The 16,633-nt window shown below is 37.3% G+C and overlaps 1 protein-coding gene across 4 annotated transcripts in view; it reads left to right on the top strand.

Annotated features, from left to right (window-relative positions):
• Cog6 (conserved oligomeric Golgi complex subunit 6) overlaps positions 1 to 16,633 on the top strand; it is a 596,080-nt gene that overhangs the window by 403,521 nt on the left and 175,926 nt on the right. The gene's annotated exons all lie outside the window — the stretch shown is intronic.

The following is a 16,633-nucleotide window of genomic DNA, read 5'->3' as shown; positions in this document are numbered from 1 at the left end:
CCAATCATTCACAACTCTGCAAGAAAAAAACCTGCCTCTCACTCCCCTACTCACACCCTCTTTATACAGTTTCCAGGGATGACCTCTGGTTCTCCCCTGATCTCCCACTATTCGCTGTAGAACTTCTCCACCATTGATCCTATAGCAACCCCTTACCAACTTGTAGGTCTCTATCATATCTCCCCTCTTCCTTCTCTCCACTAGTCTCTGCAAATTACATCTTTTCAATGTTTCCTCATACTCGACATTCCAGAGGTCAGAAACTACCTTAGTCAGTCGCCTTTGGACCCTTTCCAACATCTCTTCATCCTTCTGAAAACCAGGTGACCAAATCTGGGCACAATAGTCCATGTGTGGCCTAATCAAAGCCTTATACAATGGAACAAGAATCTCCCTACTTCTACACGTCAGTGTCCTCCTCATCATTCCCAGAAGTCTTTGTGTTGTCTTCACAATTTTGGCGATGTGACCCCTAAATTTTAGATCCTTATCCACTATCACTCCCAGATCTCTTATTTCCTCTACTTCCAACAATATATTCTCACCAAGCATAAATTCTGCATCCCATCTTTGTTTTCCAAATTTTAAAACCTTACATTTTGCAACATTGAACTCGCATCCCCATTTGCTTGCCCAATCACTCAATTTATTCAAGTCTTCTTGCACGGCCACAACATCTTCACTACTCTTTATGGTTCGTCCCAACTTTGCATCATCTGCAAACAACTGAATATCTCCATCCAAATCTTCGCCAATATCATTAATATACAAGTTAAATAGTAATGGCCCTAAAACAGATCCCTGAGGCACTCCACTAGTGACTTTCCTTTTCCTGGATATTGCACCCCCATACACAACTTGTTGATACCTATCAGATAGACAGTCTCCAATCCAATGCACTAATCTAATATCCAACCCCATCTGCTCTAGTTTGACTGTCAACTTATCATGAGGTACTCTATCAAAAGCTTTTGCGAAATCCAAGTATATTACTGTGTATCCTTCTCCTCTGTCCAAGGAAGCAGTCACTTTATTGTAATAAGTAAGTAGATTACTAAAACACGACCTCCCTTTAGCAAATCCATGCTGTCCATCAAAGATTATACCATTGTTGTCAACCCAACTCTGGATCCTAGTTCTCACAAGCTTCTCCAACAACTTAACCACAACACCTGACACACAGATAGGCCTATAGTTTGATGCTTGAGTTCGATCACCTCCTTTATGAAGTGGCACAATCTTGCCCTCCTTCCACTCTTTAGGGACTTGACCAAGTGCAAGACTCGTATTAAAAAAATATGTCAAGGCAGGTGTCAACTCTCTGGCACATTCCTTCAGAATACGCGGTGATATATTATCAAGTCCCACAGCCTTATTTACATCTAGTTTACTCAACTCCCCAAACACCTCTTGCTCACTTACAGTCAGTCTCTCCTCCCCATCATCAACTGCTCTTAATCTCTCCATGAAGTCACATTCACAAGATTGAAAGATCTTTATGAACTGCTCATTAAGTATCTCCACCACACATTCTGCAACAGCTGTATTTATACCATTTCCTCCAATCAATGTCATCCTTCCATAATCATTCTTTCTTTTGCTGGCTACATATCGAAAGAACTCCCTAGGATTCTTTTTAGCTTCATTAGCTAACTGCTGTTCATATCTCTCTTTAGCTACTCTCACCAACCAAGTCACTCTCCTTGCCTGGTCTTTGTAGAACTCATGAAATTGGTTACTTCCACTTCTCTTATGCTGCCTCCACAATGCCCTTTTTCTCTGTATTGCATGCTTAATCTCTTTATTCATCCATCTCACACCTAACTTATTTAACCTTCTCACCCGTGGTATACATTTAGACATTGCATCCACTAAATATATTTTGAAAATCCACCAAGCTGCATTGATCTCTTTTCCAGCTAACTCCTCATTCCATGCTACACCTGCAAGCTGTCTCCTGAGCTCTTCATAATCACCCCCCTTTTAGTTCCACATATACCCTTTTTTCACAGGGGTCCTTGCACTGCTGGCAACCACCCAAGTAATCACCTCATGGTCACTTTCACCAATTGGTGGATGATTTGATACCTCATTGATAATTACATCCTCCGATGAGATGACCAAATCCAAGACCCTTAATCCTCTTGTGCCCTCTGTTACATACTGTCTGAGGTAGTTATCCCTCAAAAACTCAAGAAACTCATTTTCTTTACTTCCAGTTGCTATCTCTTCATTCCAGTCTATATTGCCATAATTAAAATCACCCATAATGATCACCCTTTTCTTATTTGCTTGGCTTATTTGACCATACATTTCACTATCACCACCATCCACATTACCAGGTCTATAACAACATCCCACCAAGTATTTGATTCTATTCACCTCTATCTCACACCATACTGCCTCAAAACCACTGGCCCCATTTCCCCCTTGTATGGACATAACTCTTTCTCTATCATCAATAGCACTCCCCCTCCCTTTTTACCCCTTCTATCCTCACGAAACACATCATACCTTTCCATCTCTATTCCTGTCAGGATGTCATCCTCATCTAACCATGTCTCACTTATTCCGACAATCTCTGGGTGCACAGACGCAATTAGTGCAACCATTTCATCCGCCTTGTTTCTTATACTTCTAGCATTGGTATACAAACACAACAACTCATTTCTGGATCTACAGCTAGTTCCACTGATACCACTCACTCGATGTGATCTCTCCATGCTGGACTGGGGCCATTTCCCTTTCTGCTTCTTCATTTTAGAACCCTTTGCAATTCCATCTGTTTCCTTTTGATCCCTGATCATCCCATTACTTTCCTGCCCACACATTCTCTCACCTCCTCTTAGAGCATCCACCTTTCTCACGCTGTGTATCCCTGGCCACCCTGAGCCTCCCCGTTTCCCTGCTCCTCTTGCACACCCATTCTCTCATTATCTATACTCATACCACTCACTTCCACATTCATTTCCACTCCTTCAATCTCTCCTGTCTTACTCTCCTGCTCTTCCACATCACTCCCCTCTCGATCTGATTCATTCTCTCTATTCACTTCTCTACCTTCCAGCAGCAGTCTCTCCAAGCGACTCACACCATAACCACTCAAATGCAGTCCATCGCTCCCATACAGCTCACTTCGGCCCTCAAACTCATTCCACACATTAACAAACTGTACTCCCATCTCCTCACACATTTCAGCCAGAATATCATTCATAATCCTTGCTCTCCGCCTCATTTCACCACAATCATACTTAGGCAACACACTGACTACCCTTCCTGTCACACTATTCTCTTTATCTTTCCAAGCAGTCTCCTGACATTCATTTTGACATGCTCTTTGTTCTCTCTCAAATCATCGTACCAATTAATACAATTAACTCTTTTGCTTGCTCCCGCCTCATATTCAATGCCTCAATCACTCTACTCATTTTACCGCCTGGAAAACATACCTTGTGCATTTTATCCTCTAGCACACCTTTAATAATGGAGTTGCCATACAATGCCACTCGCTCATCTTTTGTTAACTCTTTCATGCCATCATGATTTATTTTAATAGTTTTGACCTGAATTCTCTTAATTTCATTCCGCATCCATTTCATTTCTTGCTTCATCCAATCCAATTCACCTTCTGAACCTCGCGACACATTCACTCTATCATTAAATCTTTCTAACTTTCTAACTCTTGACCTTCTCTTCTCACTTTCCCTCTCATTCATCCTTCTTTGTTTCTGTACTTTCGGTCCAACATACGTCCAACTTTCACTGTCATTCTTCTCACTTTCACTCTCACATATCTTTCTTTGTTTCCGTACTTTCGGACTAACATGCATCCAACTTTCGCTATCATTCTTCTCACTTTTACTGTCATTCATCTTTCTTTGGTTCAGTACTTTCGTTCCAACATGCGTCCAACTTTCGCCATCAGTCATTCTTTTTTCGCTATCATTCATTCTTTCGATTTTTTTTACTTGCGATTTCTGCACCACGCCATTTCTACTTTCATTCGTTCTCTCAATTTCGTTTCTTTCCGCCTCACTTTCGTCCCTTTTAACATCCGTTACGGTTGTCAAATCACTCTTTTTCTTTTTTCCTGATTTTTTAACATTTTTTCGCCTGTCTTTCTCGCCATCCTCTTTCAAACGTGCACTTGCGACACAATCTGTACTAGCACTTTCTGTCATCAACTTCATATTCGCATTCATGAATTCCTCGTTCAGGTCACATTTCGCACACACCCTTCTTCCATCCGCACTAAACATCCACAAATCATTTATGTAATCGAAGGAATACATATAACAGACCTCACACTTAACGAACCTACTGAAATCCAAATTAAAATCATGGAATGACAATGCAGCCGCCATTTTTTTTTTTCTCTGCAGGTTACTAGGTCTAATTTTAACGTTTTCGTATTTAGTTTAAGCAAGAAAAAAAAACCCCACACTAATAATATCGGTAGCGTACAACGTTTACAGCCGCTCTTACTTAAACAATTACGCATATATACTTAATTATTCCTAGTAAAACTTATCTGAATCAGCAGCTCTTCAAAGCACGTTCGTAGCGCTTGACCCACTAGCGCCCTCTCCTTTCCCTTCCAATTCTTCCATCCATGGAACTACCCCAATCTGATTTTTAACATTATTATTATTATAATCACTTGACTTATAATTCTACATTAATTCCTTTCTTCTTGACACTTAGCATGTTACTCATCCACATAGTTAAGACTATGTGTTCACTATTTCCAACTGTGGCTGTCATTACATTTCAATTACAATCAGGTCCTTTGTTGCCAGAACCAAATCCAAAACTCTTGAGCTTCTTGTTTCTTCTACTGCATGTTCCCCAAGATCATTTTTCCCTCAAGAATTCCTGTTTATACTGGTTTCTTCTTCCCAGTTTATAATGGTTTATTTAAAATCTTCCCTACTGATCACCCCTTTTCCACTTTCCAAATTCATCTGCCTAAACAATTCCAGCTCTTCTCACTCTGTATTTTTTTTTTGGCCTATAGCAAAATCTCACTCAACATTCTGTCCTGCCCACTTATTAAAATGCAAAAATATCTCGCACTGTATACTATCAAAATCATTAGTACCATTTTCTTCTAAATTCTCTACTCTTGAGAGGTCATAACTCATAACTTCTCATAAGCAATACTCCATCTTTGCATTTGCACTTTCTATCCTATCAAAATACACTATATCCTTTGATTTCTTTTCCTGTTAGTATATCATCTTCTGTCAACCTTGTTTCACTGATCGCAATAATCTTTGGACTGGCTTTGGAAAAGGCCACTAAATTATTCCATTATTCCACTCCATTATTCCTGATACTCTTGGCATTTATATAAAGAAACATCAGTGAATTGCAAGTATTTCTACACCTATTATTATTCTCACACTCAATTTGACTCTGCATAACACTGTATATTCTCCCATCTCCTGAGTACCTATTTTCCTGAGAGGCCACCCCCTGCTTCCACCCACCTTGATAATGCTAGTTTCCCCTCCACTACTACTCTCATTTTCCTTGAGAACAACATTCTCTTCAGTTGCCTACATCCCTCCTCATTCCAATATAGTTCATTTCTCACATACAGCTCTCTTCACATAATCCAATCCTCTCTTTCAACACATTCTCACTATCATGCCATTCATTATTGATGCTCTTGTCTTCATTTCTGCATTATCATATCTACTGTAATCTTACTATTATTCCTTCTACATTCTTATGCTATAATACCTCAAGTTTAAATCTCAAATCTCTCACTATCTGATTCACACTTCCTCTTAGGTCATCTCTACCTACCATCACAATCATCCCATCCATTCTTTCACCTTGCTTAATTGCTATACTCACACCCTCTATCATTCCTCCAGGGACGCACTCCTCTAGTATTCTATTTTGCATCTCTCGAATCATTCATTCTCCATATATCACACCTCTTACTGCTCCATTCATTTCTTGCTCACTTGCATCCATAACTCTCCTTCCTTGCACTCCCACTTACCTGTCTTCCTGTCATCTTTCAGTCCCTAGTTCCCGCATTATCTTGCCTTCCTCTCAGTCAATCCCATCCCCTGGTATTCCTGTTCTCTCTGTCATTCTCATAACACTCTCATCTCTCTCCTCTTGTTCACTTCACATCAGTTAGCCTTTCCAGTCTCCTATTCTATCTTTTTTGCTTCTTAACTCATTTTTCATACATTCCACTTTTTCTTGCAGCATCTCTTTCTTTTTCTAAGCAATCTACTCACACTAGACATTTACCCATCCAGTCATTGCCATCCTCTAAATCAACTACCCTCCCCCTGATACGATATTCATTTCCATGGCACTTATCTTCCTCACCTTTAGTCATGTTACTTGTCTCTCTATCAGCATTTATTTGTTTCTGACACACTGCTACTACAGCCACTTAAATCATGTTGTCAAGGTCTTCCCTTTGCTACATTTTATGCAGACATGCACTCCCTGTTGTTCCCTTACTTGCCACATTTATAACTGCCAGGATAAAAACATGATGCAAGCACCACACGTCACAAAATCTTGTGGTATTATGTGTAAAATATAGTCCTTTAAAGCTTGTGGGCTGAGCAATAATATATTGGCAAATACGACTTAGACCTGCTGCCTCCATAAATTCTTCACTATGAATGCTGACCACAGTGTGACCTTATTGAGCTGTTATGAGACAAATTCCTTATGCAGCATGTGACAGATGGAACTTGAGGTCAAAGAGCATTAGACCTAATTATAGTCTCGGGGGGGGGATTGAGTTAAAGATGTGACTGTTCTGCTTCCACTTTTTGACAATGATCATGTTGTACTGATCTAGGAAGTGGCTGAGTTATGGATATTCCATCCATAAGAGGTTGCATGCCAAACTACAAAGCAGGGAACTATGACCCGCTGAACAGAATACTAGGTTCAATCCCATGATATTAGTTGCTAGATGGAAAGGATATTGGCAATGTCTGTTTAAAAAAAAAATAATAAGTGATGTAATATTAAGAAAGGCTTAATATTGCATCAGTCTTAGTCTTAATTGACATCGTGATACCAATTATGAAAATTAAAAGGTACAGGCCAGAACATTTGTAACTGTTGTGTAAGCTAAGTGTGAGTATGAAAAGAAACTAGATCTGCAAGCTAAAGATAATCCAAAAGAATTATATCATTACATTACAAGTTAAAGAATGAATATAAGAATAACTTATATTCATTGAATGTGAATAGTATACAGGTGGCAGATGCAAAAGGGATTTGGTAAAATTGGTAACAGCTCACATACAGAAATAGGTTCACAAAGATTCTATACTTTGCAACAGCATGGGTTTGCTATGAGAAAGCCATGTTTGAACAACTTGTTATAATAATGCTCACATATACAATAAAGCTCACATAATGTTGCAGTTGAATTGGACAAGGGGAATGGATATACCATGATACTTTTGTACTTTGCGATAGCTCTTGACAGGATACAACATCAAAGGCTGTTACATGAGTTGGAGGATATAGAACTGGATTGTAAATTATTAGCTTGAATACAATAATGGCTTCCTGACAGATATGTTGTTGTTGTCTTGTCCTTTGAAGAATCTTAGATATTTCCATGTACTATTTGAAATGCTTTGGCTATGTCGATGATTTTGTTTGTATATAGAGTTGTTATTCAGGATTAGGGTCTATTGCTTGCAAGGCTGCTGTAATTGTTGTTCAGGTAAAAATCTGAGTGGGTGTCAGTTCAGTATTCGGGCAGTTATCGCAGCTTCTATGTGGTCTTGTAACATCCATATTGATCTTCATTCCTCTAAGATGTCTGTTCGGAGTCCACCTTGTGGTGGAGATCTGTCAACATTAATTTTGGGAATTTGGTGTTGTATCCCTGATTTTGTAACCCTGTATCTTAAATAAAGATACAAGAAAGTGTGAACAAATTAAATTATGGAAATCTAATCTCATCTTCTCATCGTGTAACATACGGACACTCAAGAAAACTGGAAAAATTTTTGAGCTACTTAGAGGAGCAGAAAAAGTCAACATAGACATTATATATATCTATATATATCTATATATATATATATATATATCTTGTATATATATATATACATACATATATATATATATATATATATATATATATATATACAAGAACATAGATGGAGAACTGACAATCATGAAGTGAATGAAACATCATCAGCTGACAAAAAATGGAGATTTATTTATAACTCAACAAACAATGATGCTACTGGAGGGGTTGGAATAATGCTCAAGAAGGAACTAGCAGAAAAAGTAACATAAATTGAAAAAGTTTCTGAAAGAATCCTCCTAACCATAAGTACCAACCCAAAACTGACAATAATATCCACATATGCTCCTACAGAATGTGCTCCACTAGAAGACAAAGACACCTATTATAAAGATCTTTCTGAAACTGTCATGAGCATCCCAGTTCACAATGTCACACTCATTGGTGGTGATTTTAATGCCCAAATTGATAAAGACATTGCCAATACTACTAAAAATGTGGGTAAATACACTTATAATGAAACTACAAATAACAGTGGACATTCTCTTATGAACTTTTGCAATAGCCATAACATGGTGTAAAATTATCTATTTTTATATTCTTTAATTTTTAATTTCATACTTTATTCGAAATGTCTTCAATATTTTTTCTTATCTTATTTTATCTTATTAAACTTATTTAACTTCTTATTTTCTTGTCAGTCATAACTCTGAGTTGTAATCATTGCCTGAGCTAGTCTTATGACCTTTAATCCCTTAGTCTATAATTTCATTCCCCTCCTCTCAAGGTTGTAACTGTGCTACTTTCACATGTGTGTAGTATAGATTTAGGAATTGCCTCTGGCTGGAGCCAATTCCTTTGTCTAACTAGCTGGCTTTCTCTAACACTGATTTTTAAAAATTTATTTGTGTAGCGACTGTGGCATTAAAGATTGCACAAAAGAATTGTTTGTCTTTCCTAAACATGTAAGAGAAATTCTCAGCAGAACACGGAAATATCTCTAAAATTCAGCATAAATCAAGCAACGTTTGAAACTTACTATTAGTCAGTCGTGGCTACCTTTAACTTTAAGGACACACAGGTTCTATCTTTTTGAAAGCACATTGTAAATTGAAATCATGCAAGTTATTTAACAAACAAAACAATTTAATCATACTCAGACATGGTAATTATAATTTAAAGGAAAAGGGATTTCACACATTTCAAATTTTTCAGGCTCTTATCAATTCTGCCAAGTAACAGTGCAATGCACATATCTGGTTCTCAAATTACTTAAATCAGTACTTCTAGCTTTAGCTTAGAGACAAAGACAAATATTTACGTCCACATATACATCAGACATGTGGTTAGTTTCACACACACTTCATCTATACATTGATCTAACTTAAATTGAGTTTCACACACACTTCAACTCAATTTAAGTTAGATCAATATCAGAATTGTGCTTAACTAAGCTTTACATTTAATCTCCCTTCACAACTTAACATTAACAAATGCTTAGAACTCCTTAGATAACTATTTCACAACAATATGGAAGTGTGGTTTTCCGACTTCATAACCTTACATTATGCTAGCAACTATGTAATCAACAATCCCTGCTCTAAGGTTCACAATCCATGACAGCTCTACATTAATCTTACTTGAAACATTTCTCAGCCCGTTCAGCATTCAAGATCCTAGAGATCACAAATATAACCCTCTTCTTACCCATTAGAACTGCAAACAGACATTATTCCACGGCAGTGACGATACAGCATTCCTGGAGATCGCTTAAGGAACTTCATGACTGGACTTTCTGGAACAGGCTAACACCGCCGTTAAAAATCTCCTATCATCGTCGAAATACTGCTAGTGGGATATCCTTCTCCATCCTTGGAACGGCTGGATACAGGAACCTTCTTCGAAGTGATACCGGAATAAGTCAGGAACAGAGACATCCAGAGCCAGAGCCCAAAAGGTCAGGAGCAGAGCACCTGCCCCCTTTTTATTCTCCCTTGACAGCCTTGGAACTTCTTCAAATCAACTTCCCCAGATGTTCTACCAGGGGTACTTGCCCCCCCTACAAAATTTGCCAAGTCATGGCGGGAAAACCCCCTAACTATCTGACCTTCGCACCTGGCGATAGCCACAACAGGTCTTCATTCTAATTCTGTCTAGGCTATCTCTTTGTTTGCACGATATTGGCGGTCAAATAACTTAGCAATTAATTCTAATATTTTTCCAGATTACATATTGGTGGTTAAATAATTTAGCATTTCATTCTAATATTTTACCAGATTACATAAAACACTTATGGAAAATTGTTAATTTAACTACAAGTATTTTGCATTGGCTTTCTTTCTCAAGTAAAATCGGTATTTAAGAATTTTGTACAAAATTTACAAGATTTTACAATGGTAATCACCCAAACCAAATTTTTCCATCCAAAAGGAAGACAGTGGACCTGGTAACATCCAAATAGTTCTCATTCCCAAATAGACCAAATACTAATCAATGGAAAGTGGATCAGATCAATCAAGAACTGTTGAGCATATAACACGGTTGAACTAAACTCTGACCACAGAATAATCAGTATCCACATTAAACGTTCACTAAAAACCTCTAAAAATAACAAGCCTAAAAAGAAACAATACAACTGGGACAAACTAAATAACCCACAAATTGCAGTATCTTTCCACAGCACATTACAAGACAATATGGAAAACATTCTTAAAGATCCAGTTAATGAAATGTATAAGGGTATCATAGAAACAATAAACATAACATCCAACAAAATTCTTGGAAACAGCAACAGAAAAGACTTGAAAAAATGGATTATCTCTGAAACTGAATAATATATAGATGAAAGAAATAAAGCTGAAAACTTTATCTGAAGAATATCAAATCTGAAAACACACCCCAACTCAACATCACCAGAGTTAAAGATCGGTACTATCAACATAAGAAGCCTGAATGGCAAAGAAATGGAGATAGGTGAGGAATTAGATAAGTACCAGATCGACATAATAGGGGTGACTGAAACAAAAAAAGACAAAAACTGGTGAGATCTTTCTGAGCAATAAATACAAAATGTTATATTCAGACAATGACAATCAAGGAAAAGAAGGCGTAGCCATAGTATTCAACACAAAATACGAGGCTAATCTTCTTGAATGGCAGGCAGTCTCAAGTAGAGTAATGTGGGCAAATATGAGAATGGGGAACTGGACAATGAGACTTATTTGTACCTATGGTCCCACAGAAGGTTCTACTAAGATAGAAGAATGGTGGTATAAAAGTCTTACAGTGGCTGCACTGCATAGTTCAGAATGCCTGGATAGAGTGACGAATTCCCGATGATTTCAGTAGAGCTCTCATAGTACCCATATATAGAAAAGTGAAATAAAACTGAATGTGAGAATTACAGAGGTATATCCCTACTGAGTGTTGCTGGTAAGATATATGCAAGTATACTTGAGAAACGGTTGAGAAGAATTGTGGAAGAAAAACGTGGTGAAGAACAATCTGGATTCATGTCAAATAGAGGCTGTCAGGATCAGATCTTCACTTTATAACAAATAGTGGAGAAATCATGGGAATATAACAAAGATCTGTATTTAAGTTTTGTCGATTTGGAAAAGGCATATGACAAGGTGCCAAGAGAGAAGCTATTCAATACTCAGTCCTGAAGATACTTCAGGACTGGGGCAACTCGTGGTAAAGGTGGTATGACTTCACATCACTTGCCTTAGTATCCTTTATTCAGGTCTCATCAGTGGGAGCCAGACCCATAGGTGGTGATACTAAACTGGAAGTAATGGAGAAGTCATATTTCCATATACCAGTTGGCCCTTCCCTTAACCACCTTAACCAGCCATTAAAGATCAAATACGGATCCTCAAAAGCTTCGTATCCATCATAAATTTCAATGTAATATCAATGGTATTACAATTTTAATATGATCTTTGCATCCATGGTGATGTGAACGCATACATACGTCATGGCCAGTAGCGTGGTTAATGCATAGCATTATACATGTCTGCAAGGAGATGTACTTTGCATTATGGGATATACTAAGGCAAGTGATGAGAACTTATACCACGAGTTGCCCGAGTCCTGAAAATAATTCAGGTGCAGACTTTGTTTGCTTACACTTGGATAAAGGATTAAACCAAATATATAATTGGTAGTATAGTCAAGTGAAAAAACTTTCATCAACTTATCTCTAATCCAGAGAATTTTAATAATAAGGTGAGACACCTTTTGGCAACTGGTGTATGGAAATATGACTTCTCCATTACTTCCTCCTTAGTATCACCACCTATGGGTTTGGCTCCCACTGACGTGACCTCAATAAAGGTCGAAACTATTCTGTGTGGTGGCCCTTCCCCTAATGCATAGCATTATACATGTCCGCAAGGAGATGTGCTTTGCATTATGGGAGATACTAAAGCAAGTGATGAGAACTTATACCACCTGTATCACGAGTTGCCCCAGTCCTGAAAATAATTCAGGCACAAACTTTTTTGCTTACACTTGGATAAAGGATTAAACTAAATATATAATTTATAGTCTAACCAAGTGAAAAACTTCATACATCTTTCTCTAATCCAGAGTAATTTAATAATAAGGTGTGACACCTTTTGGCAATATGGAAATATGACTTCTGCATTGCTTCAACCTTGGTATCACTTCTGGGTCTGGCTCCCACTAAAGAGACCTCAATAAAGTTCGAAAGCGGTCTGGGTAGCGACCCTTCCCATAATGCATAGCATTATACATGTCCACAAGAAGATGTACTTTGCATTATGGGAAATACTAAGGCAATTGATGAAAACTTATACCGCCTTTACCATGAGTTGCCCCAGTCCTAAAAATACTTCACGGGCAAATTTTGTTTCCTTACACTTGGATAAAAGATTAAACGAAATATATAATTTCAAGATATTTTGCTTTTGTGACTTTTTCAATTAGCCTGTTGTTGATCATGACTTTGAGATTGTAGGAATGTTTATTTTTCCTTTCTGTACTAAAGGTGCTTAGTTTTTTTTTTTTTCTTTCAGGGTTGATTTTGAGTTTATGTTCATCTGACCATTTTCTAATCTGCTGATGGATTTGTTTAGAATCTCTTCTGATTCTTTAATTTTATCACTAGTATGCATGATGGCTATGTAAGGTAAGGGTGGATGTTATTGACATATAAAAGGAATAGTAAGAGACTGAGTACTGAGCCCTGGGGAACACCAGCCCAGGTTCTCTGCTCTCTGGATATAGCTGCATCGACTCTAACCTTGATCTATCTTTCTTTCATGAAATCAGTGATCCAGATTAAAGCATTTCTTCTAATTTCAATATCATGTACTATTTGTATTAATTTTTTGATCCAAACATGATCAAAAGCAGCTGTCATATCAAGGAAAATGGAAGTTATCTTTTTTTGTTAGTTTTTCCTGAAATGAGACTGTTATTGTTTGGCAGAAGTAGAATAATTGATCTGTCGTCGAATGATGAGCTCTATAGGCAGTTTGGTAGAAGTTAATTTTGTTATTTTTTATGAGCCAGTGCATTAGTCTGGAGTGTATGATTCTTTCAGTAAGTTTACAGAGTATACTAGTTAATGCAATAGGTCTATAGCTTTGACTTTCTTTGGTATTTTTGTCAGGTTTTAGAATCAGTACAATAATTGATTTTTTTCATTCTTTTGGTAGTTTTACCTGTTTGCCAAGAAGCATTAAGAATGTTTAGAAGTTGTTCTTGGGCATTTTTGGCAGTGTTTGACCATATGACCAAAGATTAAGATCATTACCGGAGATTTATTAAGTGCAGTTTTCTCAATTGATGAATTTAGTTCACTTTGTGTTAATTCTTCAGAGAAGATATCATTAGATTAGCATGTTCTCGCTTGTTTTAGTATCTTACTTGTGAATTTATTGAGGATCTTGTCCTCTCCATTATACTGAAGTTTGGAGTTGTTTAAATAATTTTTTGCCAGGTGTGTTTGCCATTTCTTGATCTGTTATAAGTTTTTTCCCTATTTCTTTGCTTGCACTTCCAAATATCCTGCTCTTTTTTTTGTGTTCTATCTATTAATTTCTTTCTGGATTCATTAGTTTTATTAATTTTAAATTGTTCATTGATATTAACTCTTTCTATAATCATTGATTCGATATTGTGATCTTTCCGGTATGGTATCCAGGTATTTTTTTCCTTTTGCCTCTTGGGATTGTTGTTTTGGCAGCTTTATTGATGTGTGAAGTGAGGATTTGTAATTTTCTATCAAGGTTTCCAGAGACAGGTTCATTGTGACAAAGGTCCTCCAAGGTTTGGGTAAATAAACCTTGTCCAGTTGACTTTTTTTAAAGTTCCATGTCCTCCTGATTTGCTGTTGTTGATCAATCTTGAAGTTTAGTGTTGCTATTATTATGGGTCTGTGGTCACTGTGGTGTTTCCCAAAATTTTCCATTGTGCCCTTGATGGAATGCTATAATCAATAGCTGTGATGTTGATAGCAGATTCATAGTTTTAGAGAGATTAGTACTCTGTCTGTCCATTGTTAATTGTTGTGAGTTCCAAATCTGTTAAGAGGTCTTCCAGTTGTTGACCTTTATGGTCTAAATCAAGGGAGCCCCATGTTGGGCTTTTTGCATTTAGCCCACCAAGTACGATGGTTGTATCATTTGGAGCTTTGCTTAGCTTTTTAATAATGTCTTCGTCAATATTTGTATTTGTATTATCAGGATGGTAGACATTTGTAATTGAAATAGAATGGTTTGGCAGGTGTATTTCAGCAGCTTGAGCTTCTGTTGAACTGTTATTATTTAAATATCGATTTAGAATAATTTCTTTGAATTTAATTTCTGGGGTCTTCAAACGGATAGCAAGCCCTCCACCACTTCTTTCCCCCTATCTTTCCTAAGAATCATGTTTCCTTAGATGCTGAATTTCAGATTTTTGTTCAGTTTTGTTTCTTGTACGAAAGCAATATGGATATTCTATCCCAATGGCTTTAACAGGCCTTTAAGGCCCACAACCTTCCAAGCATGCTTGGATTTCGTAACCGAAATACGAGGATAGAATGGTCATTCCTATGCCTCAAGGTATTCTTGGCTGTATCCCTGTATGTTCAAGGGGCCGGTTTGACTGCTTGCGGGATGAAAAACACCAGTTATGGATATTGTTTTCATAAATTATATATTTGGGTTCATCCATTTTTCTTTGAGTACCATTGATATTAAGTTGCCAAATGTTAATATGATTCCTCATAGCATATATTCCATCAGGAAGGAACCTGGCCTGCCCCAGACATGTCGGCTGCCCCGGACTCAGTTGCATTGGTCGGTTTCTTCCTGTGACTCTTCATTGGAAAATTGTCTGCTGCTGCCACGTTAGTCACCTTGAGATCAGACCATAAGAAATTGGTCAAAAGCTTCAACGGTTCAGGAAGGATCACGAGGGAGTGTAGTCGGACTCCCCCCCCCCTTCCTGACAGATATCAAAAATGGTATATGGAGGATGTGAGTCTGCATGATTTAAGGTCACCAGTGGTGAATCTGAGGGATTGATTCTTAGTCCATTGTTATTCAATTTTTATACTAATGACAGGTGACATTAGTATAAAAGAGTTTATTAAAAGGATAAGGATTTTGCAGGTGACACACAGCTGTTTCATGGCAATGCAAAGGTAGGAAGGGTAATAAGGAATGTGACTGCCATGCATTATTTGTAGAATGATTTGAATAAGCTGGAATTGTAGGCTTGTGAAAACAGCTAAAAGTTCAGTGTTAGTTAATGCAGAGTCAGTCACTTTGTTGTAATGAGATATCCAATATCATATTATATTAGTGGGATTCTGTTAGAAGACTCTGTTCATGCTTGGGGGGGATCTTGGAATTTTAGTAGCTAGGAAATTGAAATACAAGGGCCACATAGCAAAGATTGCAGAACTGCTCAGAAGATAAGTGCAATGCTGAAATGAATATTAACATGTAAGGAAAGGGAGGTCATTTTTTCTTCTTTACAAGGCTTTGATATGACCGCATCTGGACTCATGTGCAGATGTGGTCTCCTGGTTTTTTTGAAGGTGATGTGGATACAGCGTACCTGGATTTTGGAATGTAGATTATGGGGAATGATTGAGAATTTGTGGATTGCTGACACTGAGAAACTGCAGAAAGAGGAGTGATATGATAGAGAGCTGCATTTCTATTAGAGAGCTCCATTTCTGTAAGTGTCATGCTGGATACCTCTAGATGGAATTTTTTTTTTATTATTCAGGATGGATAGATGATGAGAGGGCATCCATATTAGTTGAGAATGACTGCAGTCAAGAAAGAAATGAGAACTAGATTTTTCTGTCACAGAGCAGTGTGATTGGAATGTAGATAGTGTGAATGAATTCAAGAGAAGGTATAATATGTGAATGAGTTAAGTGTCTTCTTCCCTTGATGAGTCATTGATTCACAGGAATTCACTTGTAATAATAATAATTATAGCAATAGTTAAAAGTTATGTATTTTTAGATGATTTTGTTAATATTGTTCAAAAACACACAAAAAAGTAATATTTTATTATATTGTCTTAAATTGTGTGAAATTAATTTTCATTAATCTAGTACTT

The sequence above is a fragment of the Typopeltis vanoorti genome, chromosome 14 (assembly GCF_054136105.1).
Source record: "Typopeltis vanoorti isolate ZY-2024b chromosome 14, IOZ_Tvanoo_1.0, whole genome shotgun sequence".
Classification (NCBI taxonomy): Eukaryota; Metazoa; Arthropoda; class Arachnida; order Uropygi; family Thelyphonidae; genus Typopeltis; species Typopeltis vanoorti.
Note: the sequence above shows the minus strand (reverse complement) of the source record. Positions and strands in the feature narration are given on the sequence as shown.